Raw genomic sequence first — 16,151 nt, forward strand, 5'->3', positions numbered from 1 at the left:
AGCCCAGTGCCCCCAGTACAGCCCACTGTGTTCCTGTCCCAGGGTGCCAGGTGATCCCTCTTTGAGGGGGGTTGGAAGCGATTTGAGGGGGGGCTGTGGGAGATTTGGGGGGATCTGAGGAGTTTGGATGGGGATTTGGGGGTTTTGAGTGCCTTTAGGGAAGTTAAAAGAGGTCTTGGGGACATTGGAGGGTCAGAGGTACCTATGGGGGGAGGGGATTAAAGGGGAAATGGGGGTTAGGAGACATTTGGGAGGGGTTAATGGGGCCTGGGGGGGAGAGGAGGGGCTGCACCAAGAGCAGGTGAGTCTTGAGACCCCCCCTGGTGTCCCCAAGACCCTCTTGGTGTCCCCAGTTCCACCCCTGACACCCCGAGGCCCCCCTGGTGTCTCCAATGTCCCCAGGGCCTCTCCATAGCCCTAATTCCCCCCTAGGCACCCCCAATTCCACTGTCCACAAACCCATCCCCACTGTCCCCAAGCCCCATCCCTGATGTCCCCAACCCTCCATCTCACCCCAGGAGCCCCCCCTGGACCCTCTGACCACAAAAACACCCCCCCACACACACTCACAGAAAGGCCAAGGGCATCTGGGGAAACATTGGGGAGAGTTGGGGGGCTTTGCAGGGCACTGGGCGATTACTGGGGGATACTGGGACACACTGGGGGGGAACCAGGGGGCACTGGGAGGGACTGAGGGGTTACTGAGGGACACTGGGAGGGCACTGGGAGGGACTGGGGAGTTACTGGGAAATTACCAGGACACACGGGGAGACACTGGGAGGTTACTGGGCCATACTGGGGGTTACTGGGTGTTCACTGGAGGATCACTGGGCCATCCTGGGGGGCAGTGGGAGGTCACTGGGACACACTGGCTGGTCACTGAAGGGGTCACTAGAAAGTCACTGGGATATACTGGGGTCTAGGGATCCCCTTACCCGGATCGGATACATTTCCCCCCCCGGATTTTGGGGGCCATCCTAAGGACCCCTTCTTTTTGGGGCTGGGGGACCCCCTGGACCCACTGCTGGGCTTGAGGGGACCCCCCAAAATGCCCTCAAAACCCCTGAAAGCCCCCCCTCGACACATCAAAACCTTCTCAAGGTCCCCTCAAATGCCCTCAGAGACCTCATCCCTCCCCAGCACCCTCTAAACCCTCTCAGTGACCCGCAAAACCCACCCGGGACCCCTCAGTCCCCTTTAGGGACCCCCCAATCCCCCTCAGAGACTCTCAAAACCGTCTAAGAACCCATAAACCCTCTAGAGACCCCCAAACTGCCTAAAAGGTCCCGCCAGGACCTCCAAACCTCCTCAGAGACCCCCAAACCCTACCTGGCACCCCCCAAATCTCCTCAGAAACCAAAACCCCCTCAGAGACCCCCAAACCCCTTCAGGAACCTTCAACCACGCCCTGAGTCCCCTCAGGACACCGAACTCCCTCAGGGACCCCTCAAAACCTCCTCGGTTATCCCCGAACCCCCCCGCTAAACCCTCCCGAGCCCCCCCGGGGGGACTCACAGCACTCAGAGCGAACCGCAGGCCCCGCCGCCATCACCGAGTCCCGGCTGCGCGCGCACCGCGTTCAGAGAACGCCGCCGCAGCCAATCAGCGCGCGGCCACGCCCCCGCAGCCCCGCCCCCGCCCCTGCCGCGTTGGCTGCCGGGAATCGGTGATGGCGGCGGGTCGGTCGGTGAGCTCTGAGTGCAGGCGGGGGGTGCGGGAGAGCGGGGTCTGGGGATCCCCTCGGGGGCTGCGGGGAGCGCGGGTGAGGGTGGAAAGGCTGGAGGGCTCGGGAGGGTTTAGCGTGGGGGGTCGGGGATTCGGAGGACCCTCTGGGGGGCCGCGGGGCCCGGAGGCCTGCCAGGAACCCGGAAGGGTGATTCGATTGCCGAAAAAGTCCCTCGGAAAAAAAATTCAAAACCACCCAACCAAAAAAAGAACCCTAAAAAAAGGAAAAGTGAGAAAAAGGTCAGGAAAAAACTGCAAGGGCCAGGATGATTTTATTGCTTTGCTTCAGTTTTTCCTTGGTCTCCTCAGATTCTCTGCTCCTTTCCTTTCCAGAAAGCTCTTCTGCTGTTGTGTGGTTTTGTGGTCCCTTAGGGGCTTTTCGGCGTCCCTGAGGAGGTTTTGGGTGGTCCCTGAAGGGGTTTAGGAATCCCTGAGGGAGTTTTGGAGTTTCCAAGGGAATTGGGAGGTCCTGGGGGGCTTTGGGGGAAGGTCTTTGAAGCAGTTTTGAAGGTTTCTAGAGGGATTTCAAGAGTTCCAGACGGTTTTGAGGGTCTCCGAAGGAGTTTTTGGGGTCCCTGAAAGGGCTTGGGGGGTCCCAGGTGGGTTTTGCAGGTCACTGAGAGGGTTTAGGGGGTGCTGGGGGGGAGATGAGGTCTCTGAGGGGATTTGGGGTGTCTTTGAGGAGGTTTTGATGGGTCCAGAGGTGGATTTCTGAGGGGGTTTCAGGGGTTTTGCCTGGATTTTGGGGGATCTCTGTGTCAGTCCTGTCTGGCCACGGCCAACTAAAACTCCTTTGAGGCCATTTCCCATCCCACTACAGCGCCTCTGCCAGCCCAGTGGACCAACCCCAAAGAAAGGGGATCCCAATTCCCCCCTCGAACCCCAGAGACCCCCAAAACTCAGCACACAGAGACCCCAAAGGAAGGGGGGCCTGGGTGTCCCCTAAAGTCCAGCAGTGGGGTTCAGGGGATCTCGCAGCCCCCAGGGGAGGGGTCCTGTGGGTGCCCCCAAAAGTCCTGGGGGAGCAGAACTGACGAAGGGGATCCCAGTGCCCCCAGTATAGCCCAGTGACCTCCCAGTGACCCTCAGTACGGCCCAGTAACCCCCCTCAGTGACCACCCAGTGTGTCCCAGTGACCTCCACTGCCCCTCAGGATGACCCAGTGATCCTCCAGTGAGCACCCAGTAACCCCCAGTATGGCCCAGTAACCTCCCAGTGTCCCCCGCTGTGTCCTGATAATCCCCCATAACTCCCCAGTCCCTCCCAGTGCCCCCTTGTTCCCTCCAGTGTGTCTCAGTATCCCCCAGTAATCCCCCAGTGCCCCACAAAGCCCTCCAGTTGTCCCCAACATGTCCCCAGATGCCCTTGGCCTTTCTGTGAATGTGTGTGGGGGTGTTTTTGTGGTCAGGGGGTCCAGGGGGGCTCGTGGGGTGAGATGGAGGGTTGGGGACATCAGGGATGGGCCTTGGGGACAGTGGGGTTAAGTTTGGGGACAGTGGAATTGGGGGTGTCAAGGGGGGAGTTGGGGCTGGGGAGTCCCTGGGAGCATTGGAGACACCAGGGGGGTCTCGAGGTGTCAAGGGGGGATCTGGGGACACCAAGAAGGTCTTGGGGACACCAGGGGGGGTCTCAGGACTCACCTGCTCTTGGTGCAGCCCCTCCTCTGCCCGCCCAGGCCTCATTAACCCCTCCCAAATGTCTCCTAACCTCCATTTTCCCTTTAATCCCCTCCCCTCACAGATCCCTTTGATGCCCCAATGCCACAAAAACCCTTTTTAACTCCCCCAAATACACCCAAAGCACCCCAACCCCCCCCAAATCCCCATCCAACCCCCCAGATCCCTTCAAATCCCCCCCAGCACCACCCTCAAATCCATTCCAACCCCTCCCCAAAGCAGGATCACTAGGCACCCTGGGACAGGAACACAATGGGCTGTATTGGGGGCACTGGGCTGTACTGGGAGGGCACTGGGGGTGGCTCAGGTGTCCCACGACAAGGTGGCCCAGCTCCAGGAGAGATCTGGGGAGCAGTGAGGAGGTACTGGTCTGTGCTGGTCTGTCCTGGTCTGTACCCCCAATCCACAAAGCCTCTCCCCAGCTCCCCCAGGACCCTCCCAGAACGAAAAGCCCCCTTCAGGCCCCTGACTTGGTCCTGCTGCCCCTTGAGTGTTTCCAGCTCTTGCAGAACCAGGCATTTCATCAGCAAATGTGCAGGTGACACCAAGCTGGGGGTGTGTTGATGTGCTGGAAGGCAAGAGGGCTTTGGAGCACAGATGGTGTGAGGAGAGGCTGAGGGAGCTGGGGGTGTTGAGGCTGGAGAAGAGGAGGCTCAGGGGAGACCTCCTGACTGTCTGCAAGTCCCTGCCAGGAGGTTGGAGCCAGGTGGGGGTGGGGCTGTTCTGCCAGGAAGCAGCAGTAGGACAAGAGGGCTGGGTCTTGAGCTGTGCCAGGGGAGGTTTAGGTTGGATATTGGGAAGCAATTTTTTTCCTGGGAGAGTAATCAGGGCTTGGAATGGGCTGGGCAGGGAGGGGGTGGAGTCAGCGTCCCTGGAGGTGTTGAAGGTGAGAGTGGATGTGGCCTCAGTGCCATGGTCTGGGAAGCACGGCGGGGTTGGATCCAGGGTTGGACTTGATGATCTCGGAGGTCTTTTCCAACCTGATTGCTTCTGTGATTCTGTGATTGCCATTCCTATGTCAGCACATGCTTGAGGCTCTATCCCCAGGGTGATAGAGATGTCTGTCCATATCTATCTCCAAGGTTAGTCTGTAAATGTGTGGTGTTAGAAAAGCAGGCTGAGTTCTGGGCTGGTTGTAGAAGGAGAAAGAAGCCCAGAGGCCAGTGCAAGCAGGCAGCCCTCAGCTTGCACATGATGTCCCCTCCCTGCAGGTTCCTGTCCTTGAGCCCAGGCCCTGAGGTGAGGCTGAGAAGTGGCGCGGAGGTGAGCCCAGAGTTGTCCCTGAGGTGAGGCTGAGAATAAGTGCAAGGCAGAGGTGCTGCTGAGGAAGGAGAGCCCCGTGGTGGGGAAGACCCTCGTGGAGGGGAGGAGACAGAATCTGTGAATGCCCATCCCCGAGAAGGTGCTGTCTCCATCCCCTGTGTGCCAGGTGAGCTGGGGCTTTGCTGCAGAGCTGCGGGCGCTGATTTGAGCGTCTCCAAGTGCTGAGATGGTGGGCACCCAGGAACACAAACTGTGCCTGGCCACAGAGCCTGCAAGGAGGAGCAGCAAAGAGACAGCCCTGGCAGTGTGTGGGGCCAGGTTGTCCCTGTGCCTTCCCCTGCAGGCCCTGGCTGTCCCTGCTGGGCCCCTGTCCATCCCCATCAGGTCCCTGCCCGTCCCCCCCGGGCTGAGCTCCCCCCAGGAAGTGCCGTGGAGCTGAAGCTGCTGCCATCCCCCCCCTGCAGCCGCTGCCCCAGCCAAGGGAGCAGCAAAGGCAGGGCCAGGAGCAGAGGCAGCAGCAGGGGAGCCCTGGGGGGCCGGGAAGCTCTCGTGTGGGTCAGGAAAGAGGCACTGGGCACGAGGCCGGGGCTGTGCTGAGCAGGCCCAGCCCTCACATCCCCCCAGCCAACGCCGGCTGCCCGGGGGGCTTGGGAGGGACCCCCAGCCCGTGTGCCCCACACTGAGCTGGCAGAGAGAGAGCCAAGGGACAGGGCCACGGGCAGGGCCACGGGTGAGGGACAGGCAGGGCCATTGCAGGGCCACGGTGAGGGCACAGCCTGTGGCAGCAGAGCTGCCCAGGGCCGGGGGCAGCCGGGGGGGTTGGTACCAGCCAGTGCTGGGGCCGAGCAGAGCAGGAGGCCTCTTGCAGACCCCTGGAGCAGCCTCCCACTTGCCAGCCCTGCCCTGGTGGGGTGACACTGTCCCCTCCCTATAGGACACTCCCCTTTTTTCTATATTCCTGGTTGCTGATTGCTTCTGGGGACCTGAGGGCCCCTCTGCAATCCCATCCATGGGGCACAATCTCCTCTCTAGAGCTTGACTCACTGCAGTCTTTGCAGGAAAATCTGTGCTGGCAGCCCACGTATGTCATGACCCCCCACGCTCCCCCCAGGATATTCTGGACGAGTTCCCCCTTTCTGGACACCCGTGGGATGGGGGGGTGGTTGTTCTCCTGCTGTTGCTGTTGCTGCTCCACCCCTGTCCCTGCCCTTCCTGCCGCTGTCGGGTGAGCGGAGCGGCCACGATGGGAAAGGGGCGAGAGAAGCAAAAAGAGCGGGTGGGACCCCCAAAGGGAGCGTGAGGGGCAGTGGGTAACCCCCAAAGGGAGCTGGGGGGAGCGAGGATTTGGGGGGCCAGTGGGAAAGGGTGGGAGAGGGGGGAGAGCAGGAGCGGAGTTGCTGTGGGGTTGCCTTGGTGTCCCCATGCCTTGATCCCTGGAGAGCGGGGGAGGCTGGAGAGAGGGGGGAGCTGTGAGAGCCCCGAGAGCCTGGAGAAGGGGCTGTGGAGAAGGGGAAACCTGGAAAGTGGGGACCTCTGAGATTCCCGGGACAACGAAGTGGAGAAACTGGAGAGGGGTAATTCCTGGGAACGCGGCACCCCAAAGGCGAGAGTCACAGGAGAAGTGGTCCTTGGGACCCCCAACACTCTCAGCATCCCTAAGTGGGACTCCCAGCATCCCAGACAGGGGAGACCCTCTGAACCCCAGAGGGGAGAGACCAGAGAGGGGGAACTCCTGTGAGAGTTTTTATGGCTGAATCTTGGTATTTTAGAGTACTTTTTAGCTGAGTCTAAAATTTTTGCAGTATGTGGGGGATTCGTCTCACTATTTCTAAGAGGGTTTTTTCCTGAATCTCGGTGGTTTGGGTTTTTCTGGGCTGAGTCTTGGTGTTTTGGAGGTTTTTATGGACACAGGATGCCCGGTGAGTTCTAGAGATGGACTTGGGCAGGAGGAACCCCCAAGCCAACACACTCAGCCCTTGTTTTCCCCCCCATCAGGATTTGTTCTTCCCAAAGCTTGGGCGGATGGAGGAGGAGGCTGCGAGGAAGAGGAAGATGCCTTGGGCCCCCCAGGCAGGTGAGGAGGCAGTCAGTGTCCCTTTGGGCGGGTGTTGTGCTGGCTCTGTCAGCCGAGCATGGCCCCGGCTGCAGGACAACCCCGCTGGCGCCGCCGTCCTGCCGGGGCCGGAGTTGGGGGGATGTCCTTGGCCTTCCCTGTGGGCCGGAGGCAAATCCCCTGCCTGTCCTTCTTGCTTCCTGCCCCAGGCCCCGAGCTGAGGACGGAGAGCCCGGAGGACAAATCCCCCCGTGAGACCCTGGTGGGAGAGGCCGTTTTGAAGGGCTCCCCGGCGCAGGAAGGCAGCGGGGAGGAAAAGGGCTGGAGATCCCCCCACAGGAGGGGCTCCAAAGCCATCCCAGGGTGCTCTGAGGAGGAAAGAGCCAGCCTGTGCCGGGAAGGCGGCCAGAGCTTGAGGCGGAGCTCTGAGCTGGTGGTCCCTGAGCAGCCTCCCAGCAGGGAGAAGCCCTTCAGGTGCTTGGAATGTGGGAAGAGCTTCAGGACAAGCACTGAACTAATCCAACACCAGCACATCCACACTGGAGAACATCCCTACATGTGTGGGGAATGTGGAAAGAGCTTCAGGCACACCTCCAGCCTGATCCGACACCAGCAAATCCACAGTGGGGAACGGCCCTACACATGTGGGGAATGTGGGAAGAGCTTCAGGGACAGCTCCGACCTGATCCGACACCACCATATCCACACTGGGGAATGGCCATACACATGTGGGGAATGTGGGAAGGGCTTCAGGAAGAGCTCCTGCCTCCTCTCCCACCAGCTCATCCACACTGGGGAGTGTCCCTACACATGTGGGGAATGTGGGATGAGCTTCAAGCAGAGCTCCACCCTCTGCCGCCACCAGATGATCCACACTGGGGAACGGCCCTACACATGTGGGGAGTGTGGGAAGAGCTTCAACCATCACTCCACCCTATTCACCCACCGGCTCATCCACACTGGGGAACGGCCCTACACGTGTGGGGAATGTGGGAAGAGCTTCTACCAGAGCTCCACCCTCCACATCCACCAGCGCATCCACACTGGGGAACGGTCCTACAAGTGCTTGGAATGTGGGAAGAGGTTTCACACCAGCTCACATCTCCTTGTGCACCAGCGGACGCACACGGATGAGAGGCCCTTCCGCTGCACCGACTGTGGGAAGGGCTTCAAGCACAACTCCACCCTCGTCAGGCACCGGCGCATCCACACCGGCGAGAGGCCCTACAAGTGTGGGGAGTGTGGGAAGAGCTTCACCCAGAGCTGTCACTTGACCAAACACCAACGGACCCACCAGTAAGGGAAGCCCTACCAGTGCCCTGACTGCGGGAAGAGCTTCGGCTGTAGGACTGACACACAAAAAAGGTTTCAAGAGGTCTTCAGCATTTTGAGTATCTGCATTCCAACATCAATTTATTCTTTTGAATATGTGTAAGTTTAACCTCATTTTAGTCTGAAAGCCAAATTCACCACTACCCTGTTCCTCGATAAATGACCAGTTACACTGAAGCAAAGAGCACTGGAACCAGTGCAACAAGCCCCAGTCTGACTTTCACACCTGCCCACGTGTCCTGTTTTCTGCTGCTCTACAGACTTCCTTGTTTAAAATACAATGGAAAAATGAACAGTTTTTGGGGTTGTTTTGGTTTTGGGCTCGGGTTTCCCCCCCCCCTACTGTTCTCATTAACCTCATTTCAAATCTATTTCAGTGTTTGAAGATGAATTAAAATTGTGAATGATTTTTAATGTTAATGCCTTGACCAAAGTATCAAAACATGAAAAATAATAAAAAAAAAAAAACACTACAAAGCTGTCCATTATTGTGACAATCAAACACTCAGAAGTACGAACTTAAGCACAGTGAAAACCCCATAAGACCATTAAAATAATTTTAATATTTATATATTATTATATTTTTACTAAGCTTAACATAAGGAAATTTTATTCCTGACATCAGCTTTCCCCACCTCTCAAAAAGGTAATTTAGTTACATCTTAGTCACCCTTGAAAGGCTCTTTCCAGTTGGGTTGGCCTCTGCCTTAGACACTCATGAGATCTGCCAAAACCAACTTAAGGGCAGATTTCCCCACCAGGTTCAACTGCATTGGTTGTACCAAAAACTTTCCAAGTAACCCCACAACTTTCATCTTAAACTCTTCTCTCAACCTTGTAAAATAATTAGCAGTAAACAGACCTGACAATGTGTTATAATTAAGAACACGTTCTTGTTCTCAGAGTTGTTCATACACAAAAAAGATGCCACAGGAACGGCCAAAATATTAATAGCAACTTCTACACTTTGGAAATCTCCATTTGGTTTTTAAAGATTTCACAGTGGTTGTTTCCTTAGGAATTCAGGCACATTTTACTAACAAGTTTCGATAAAGTTACAAGAACATCTTCCTCCACTAAGACACATGCAGTGATCCTAACCTGAGGTAGGCACTGAAAAGCCCAATTTTTTTCTTAGCTGTCACGAGTCTTTCATTCCTTCTGCCACATCAATTAGGCATCAGCCCATTTTTCAAGCTGCTGTTATCTACCAGCTCCTGCTTTGGTTTCCAAGCCCAGTATTTTGGCCACGATAAAATCAGGGACCTGGGCAGTCATGTCAGAATGACAAAGAGTACTGACCCTCCCTGCCAAGGGAGACAAACCATTCCCAACCTCAACCAAAGGTTCAAGGCAACGATTCTGAAACAAAATTTACAAAGTTTTTCTCTTCAGTTTTTTGCTGCAATTCTCTGTTGCTCTATTAAAAGACCACAGCAGTGAAAGACAAGGCCTGATGGCCAAACCCAGGGCTTCAGCCACTTGAGGTCTATTGACACCTTCTGTTCCTCGAGTGGGAGACTGAAATCCAACACGTACAACACCCACGCATGAGACACCAACACACTGACCAAGTTTTCCAGAGTGAAATCTGAGGCTTCAACTTAAAAACTGAGGTGACCTCCCCTGGAAACAGAATTGCCTCCAACAGAGGGAGCTGAATGGACAGAATGAGACTCTGAACAAACCAAACCTCAAGGTCTGGGTCTCAAAGTCCATTAAAGCAAGGTTTTAGTCTCAAAGACACATCCCTGGTAACTTTGACACTGCAGGAAAGAGCAGACGTGTCCTTTCTGGCCAGCAAAGTCCTTCATGAGTTCCTGTCAGAGACTGCACAGAACATGAGTGCTCTGGACAGCCCTAGTTCTGCTTTTACCACCATCAGATGTTCTGTAAGCACAGCAGTCAAAGCACAAGTCATGTAGGTTTGGGTATTTTTAGCTAAGGCTGTTTGCCAGGTTTCTCAGATTTAGAGAGGAATTCCCGGTAAGATGTGACTTTATTCACAGATGCACTCTTTTTTGGGTGTTATTTTGAAATAATAAACTGTATTGCATTAAGCAAAGTATGTCAACTTCAATAAAGCTTCAATGAAGTGTTTTCAAGTATTTTCCCTCTTCTCTTAAAAAAATTGAAAATAAAAATCGGTGTTTCAACTAAACATTATCTACGCTAACCAGAGAGGGCAATACTGGATCTTTCAGGATCCACACATTTGGATGCTTTTGCAATTGGTGTTTGAAGCAACTTCTTTTGTAGACAACTGTTTCACTAAGTAAATTAAGGCTTTCACATTCAGCCCCTTCCTTTAGGTAAGGATTATAAACCAGAAAAGGAGGGAAGAATTACTCGGTGTGTAACTGAAAGGCCAAAGTCCTACCCAAGAAACCAGATGTGACAACAGCTCATTTACAACCCAGTGAGAAAACAAACAAAAATGCACACAGAAAGATTCAGGAGTCATGTGAAGATGAATATAAAAATGGAACATGAGTCACATGTTTTAGAGATTCAAGCAGATGATTGGGGGCTAGAAAGGCGTCAGTGGATGGCACAGGAAGAGTTTTGAGGAAGAGCTGGAAGGAGAAACGTGGCAAGAAATCTGCTGTTCTACACAGACCTGCAGTGGGAAAAACAGTTTAAGACTTCTGAAGGAACAAAGTAGTAAAACTCACAGAGCCCAGGAGCAGAAGAGATTAAATACTTGCCAAAAAGCATCAAAACTAAGCTCATGGACACACATTAAAAACTGAATTCCTCCAATTCATGAATTCCACTTTTTTGCTTCAGGATTGAACTCGGTGATAAAACTGGTCCAAAGTCACAAAATGTGGCAGGGACAACAAAAGGTCAAGACCAAATTCCTTTTAGTTAAAGAAAACTGGAGAAGATTCTGTTCCCGTATTCATCCAGTAGAGATGAGAAATTTTTTAATTATTAATTTTATTTTTTCTACTCAAGCCTACCAATGTTGTGGGTTTTTTGACTATGTGAGGAATGATCTGAAGTCTATCAGCCAGCAGTTTAATTAAAAAAAAAAAAAATCAAAAAATCCCCCAAACAAATAAAAAACTGTCCTGGTATTACATATCATTTTGTGCAAAGCCAGACCTTTGTGAAGGTCTTTTTTTAAAAAGCTAAAAAGTAAATGTTATTAAGGAAGAACAACTTACCAAGCCCTTCAACCAAGAGCAGCTATTTTGCTTACAGTGAGCAAATCAGTTGCTCCACACATCTGTAGGGAAAATGGGATACTAAAACACTTGAATTAAAATTAAAAATAATAAAGAAATCCTAAGGACCAAGCATTAGACTGAATTACACAAGTCCCATCCCTGAATGAAAAAAAAAAAAACAACCAAGCATTACAGATGACAGCATATGCTACAAAAGACATTTTATAAAAAGCTTTCAAGTATCACCAGGGAATGTGTTATCAAAGAACCTGTGCAAACCACCCAAGAAATTCAGGCCCAGTCCTGTACACAAATCCCTTGAGAAATTACCACCAGACAAACACAGATAACCACATATTGCTCTTACAAGAAAAGACAGCTCCAAAGAGCTCAGAAAAGTAAACAAGGGACAGGTAAAACTGCCTTTATTGTAACACCTGTTCAGCACAAACAGCATCAGGGCAATCCAGGAAAGGTGCAGACTATTATGACTGAAGTGCTCAATTTTGTGTTTAGCATGGAACATGCAGGTCAGCCAAGATCTGCTCCTGACACTGCGGGGTTTAATTTTAATCTTTAATTCTGCTATTTTTTGAAGAGCAGGTCAGTTAAAAGTTGCAGCTTTAGACATTTCAGGATTTAACATTAGGAACACAACTCTTGGGTCTCACAGGCTCAGTCCCCTCATTATCCTCAGACTGGTCTTGCCTTCATTGTAACAGACTGTGCAATATCTGTGGGTTTGACCCTCTAAACTGAAAATTCCCATGGGATTTCAGATATGCTCCGTTGTTCTTCAGGTATGAGATCATTTCTAAACAACAACTCTCAGTTCTCACAGATCCCATCAGACAGTTACACAACCAAGTTCCAGAACACACTGACACATTTGCACATCAGCCCTGTTTGCTGCAGGACATCCATCAATTCATAAAAATGTGACCTACACTACAGTACCAATATTCTATCCTTGCCAAGCATCAGCCTTTGTGTTCCCAAAACCAAGAAAGAGGCCCCAAAAATCTCCTCTGCAAATACCTGAAGTCTCCTGTTACTGCTGTTACTGTTGTGAAATGTGAGTTCTACAATATTCCCAACCATTAATGATACAAACTCATTAAGTACAAAATACAATCAAAGTTTAATGCAGGTTCTCCCTGGTGAAATGGGACATTTAATGAAATGGATTTATTTTCCACAAATACAAGGCATATGTATCTATATACACAGATTATAAAAATTACAAGCCACTTCTCAAATAGCCTTCTAGAGAGCAATGAGGTCCCCCCTGAGCCTCCCCTTCTCCAGACTCAACAAGCCCAGTTCCCTCAGCCGTCCCTCAGCAGACATGTTTTCCAGAGCCTTCCCCAGCTCCGTTCCCTTCTCCGGACACGCTCCAGCCCCTCAAGGGCCTTTTGGCACTGAGGGGCCAGAACTGGACACAGCACTCCAGGTGGGGCCTCCCCAGTGCCCAGCACAGAGGGGCAATCAGTTCTCTGCTCCTGCTGGCCACACTCTTCTCCACAAAGGCCACGATGCCCTTGGCCTTCTTGCCCCCTGGGCACACTCTGGCTCATATCCAGCCCCTGTCAAGCAGCACCCCCAAGTCCCTTCCTGCTGAGCAGCTCTCCAGCCCCTCTGCCCCCAGCCTGGAGCGTTCCAGGGGGTTATTGGGAGCCAAGGGCAGGCCCTGACACTTGGCCTCATTGATCCAGCCTGTCCAGATCCCTCTGCAGAGCCTTCCTGCCCTCCAGCACATCCACACTCACACCCAGATCAGTCAGTCTCCCAAACAGGACAAAGTCTGACCACCAGCAGTCCAGGGTGTCAGTTCTGCTGCCCCCTCCTTCCTTCACCCAGAATGGAAAAATCCATCATTTTGGGGTCTCTGTGCCCGTCAGCTCTGACCACCACATCCCCCACCAGTCACAGAGTCATGGGTTGGAAGGGACCTTAAAGAGCATCTCAGTCCAACCCCCTGCCAGGAGCAGGGACACCTTCCACTAGACCCAGAGCTCAGAGCCCCATCCAGCCTGGTCGTGAACACTTCCAGGGATGGGGCAGCCAGAACTTCTCTGAGCAACCTGTGCCAGGATCTCACTACCATCACAGTCCAGAAATTCTTCCTAATATCCCATCTAACCCTTCCCTTTCTCAGTGTGAAGCCATTCCCCTTGTCCTGTCACTCCAGGCCCTTGTCCAAAGTCTCTCTCCATCTTTCTTGTTGGCTCCTTCAGGCACTGGAAGGCCACAATTAGGTCACCCCAAAGCCTTCTCTTCTCCAGGTTGAACAATCCCAATTCTCTCAGCCTTTCCTCTCAGCACAGCTGGTCCATCCCTCTGATCCTCTTGCTGCTCCCCTCTGGACTCACTCCAACAGGTCCATGTGCTTCCTGTGCTGGAGCCCAGAGCTGGAGGCAGCTCTGCAGGGGTGACAACATTGCAGCCCTGTGTGTTCCAGCAAGGACACTGTGGAACCTCCTGGAGTAAAGGGGCCGTTGTGACACTGCAGGGCCTTCTGGAGCCAAAGGAACCCTGGGACACTGTGGAAGCTCATGGAATCAAGGGGCCATTGTGACACTGCACGGCCTCATGAAATCAAAGGAATCCTGGGACACTGTGGAACCTCATGGAACCAAGGGTTCATTGTGCCATGAAGGGCCTCATGGAACCAAGGGAGCCCTGAGACATTTTGGGACCTCATAGAATCAAGGGGTCATTGTGACACTGAGGAACCTCGGGGACTCAAAAGCCACTGTGACACTGCAGGGCCTCATGGAACCAAGGGAGCCCTGAGACTTTTCAGAACCTCATGGAATCAAGGGGCCACTGTGACACTGCAGAGCGTGAGGGAGACAAAGGGACCAAGGGACAATATGGACCTAAATAAATCCTAAATAAAAGGGCCCATATTGGCACTGTGGAACCTCATGGAATCAAGGGGCCATTGTCACACTGCAGGGTCCCATGGAAGCAAAGGAATCCCTGTGACATTGTGGAACCTCATGGAATCAAGGGGCCATTGTGACACTGCAGGGCTCATGGAACCAAAGGATTCCTGGGACACTGTGGAATCTCATGGAACCAAGGGGCCACTGTGATATGTGGGGCCTCCTAGAACCAAAGGAGTCCTGAGACATTTTGCAAACCCATGGAATCAAGGGTCCATTATCACACTGCAGAGCCTTACGAAGCCAAATGGACCCTGAGACTCCGTGGAACCTCATGGAATCTGGTGGCCATTCCCACACTGTAAAACCTCAAGGATGCTCTCAGGTTCCCATTATTAAGAGACACCTCTGCCCAAATTCAGCTGCAAAGGAGACCATGTGCCAAAGTCAGCAGTCCAGCTTTGATTTAACAGTAAATAGGAGGGAGAGACAGAGAAAGAAATGGAAAGAGAGAGAAGAAGAGGGTGGTGGGAAGCCAGTGAGAGAGAGACAGAGATGAAGTAAATGTATCACACCATGTAGATCCCTGAGGCTCCCACCTGTCCTTCTTCACCCTGCTCTGCTCGGTGGAGGGTCCCCAAGTTGTGCTTCTGGGGTATCACTTTTATACAGCCCAAGCCCCGGGTATTCAGGGGGGTAGATGCTGTTCCCACAGCTTGGGCTGGCACGTCTACAAGGACTTGCTTCCTTTCCCACACCTTGCCACGGTGGGAATTTTGCCCGCTGTGCTTCCAGTCTGCAGGTGGGAATCGTTGTCTGGATGGGTTCCCCAGACCTGCCTTACCAGCCCTGGCTTCCTGTTGGGGCTGTCTGCTCTTTCCCACAGTCTGCACAGTGCAATTCTGTCCTGGGGGCTACTTCCAAAGCTTCACCTCCCTTTAGGCCTTGGAATTAAAGGCCTTCCTGTTTGCCACCAGGGCTTATGTGTTGTGGTGCCTTATGGGATTTTCCTGCTTTGACAGTGTTTTGAGACAGTTCATTGTGCCCTTCAAGTCCTTCCATGTGCACACACACACACCACTCTCACCAGTGTCTGGCCCTCCAAAGAACACAAGCCCTGAGGATTTGTAGCTCCCACTCCAGTGGTTGGCACTTGGACCTCCCTCCGTACCCAGAGCTCAGAGCTCCCTTGTCCCAGAAAGTTTAAAGAGATTGTGCCTCATTCTGCCAAGACAACCCTTGGAAAAAAGTGTCCCTCTGTGTTTCCTGGGATAAAAGCACTCTATTGTCATCTTCCAAAACCTTGGAGAGGTCCCAGAGATCTCCCAGGAGAGAATTTGGGGCCTCAAGCACATGACCCGTATATAGAGGCTGAGGACTCAGGGGTCAGTGGTGCAAAGATTGAGGACAGTAGAGGAGTAGCCTGAGAGGTCTGGAAGGGGGGTGTCAGAGCTGGTGGAGCTTTTCTTCCTGTCATCAAACAGCCTAAGAAAGAACTAGTGCCACCAAGGGCAGCTGGGGTGGCCTAGACTGGTGACAAGAAGTAAGAAATTTCCCTCCAAGGTCAGTGTTTTGTTGCAATATGTCACAAAGAAGGAGTCTGGATGAGCCCAAGGCTTTGTGTGTGGAGGAAGAGCCAGGGAGGACACAGAGATGTCAGTGCAGGAAGGTGCCAGCCAGGTGGGGCAGCCGGGGGGATGACAACAGCCTGCAGGGAAAGGGGCAGGGCATGGACACCGTAGGACAGCCTGGGCTGGAGAGGAGACAGGGATGGGGAGAAGCTGAAAGGCCCTGACAGAGCCACCTTCTGCAGGCCTTTGGCAATTGCTGTCTGTGCCCCTGATGCCAGGAGGAGGGGAGTGGCCCTTGCAGCCCTGGGGCCTCATGGCCTCCTTGTCCCTGCTCAGCAGCCTGGCAGGTACCACCCCATGGTCCTGCCCTTGGCATTGCACATCCCACATCCCAGTGCCCCAGGAAGAGCCCTGAGGAATGAGGCAGGGACAGGATCTGCCTTCCCAGGAGCTGCGGGTCAGGC

General features: G+C 53.4%; 1 pseudogene; it reads left to right on the forward strand.

Moving 5' to 3' along the window:
- Nucleotides 1-6,774: 6,774 nt before the first annotated feature.
- LOC135405244 (zinc finger protein 208-like) overlaps nt 6,775-16,151 on the forward strand; it is a 328,696-nt pseudogene continuing 319,319 nt past the window's right edge.

Source organism: Pseudopipra pipra, chromosome W (assembly GCF_036250125.1).
Source record: "Pseudopipra pipra isolate bDixPip1 chromosome W, bDixPip1.hap1, whole genome shotgun sequence".
Lineage (NCBI taxonomy): Eukaryota > Metazoa > Chordata > Aves > Passeriformes > Pipridae > Pseudopipra > Pseudopipra pipra.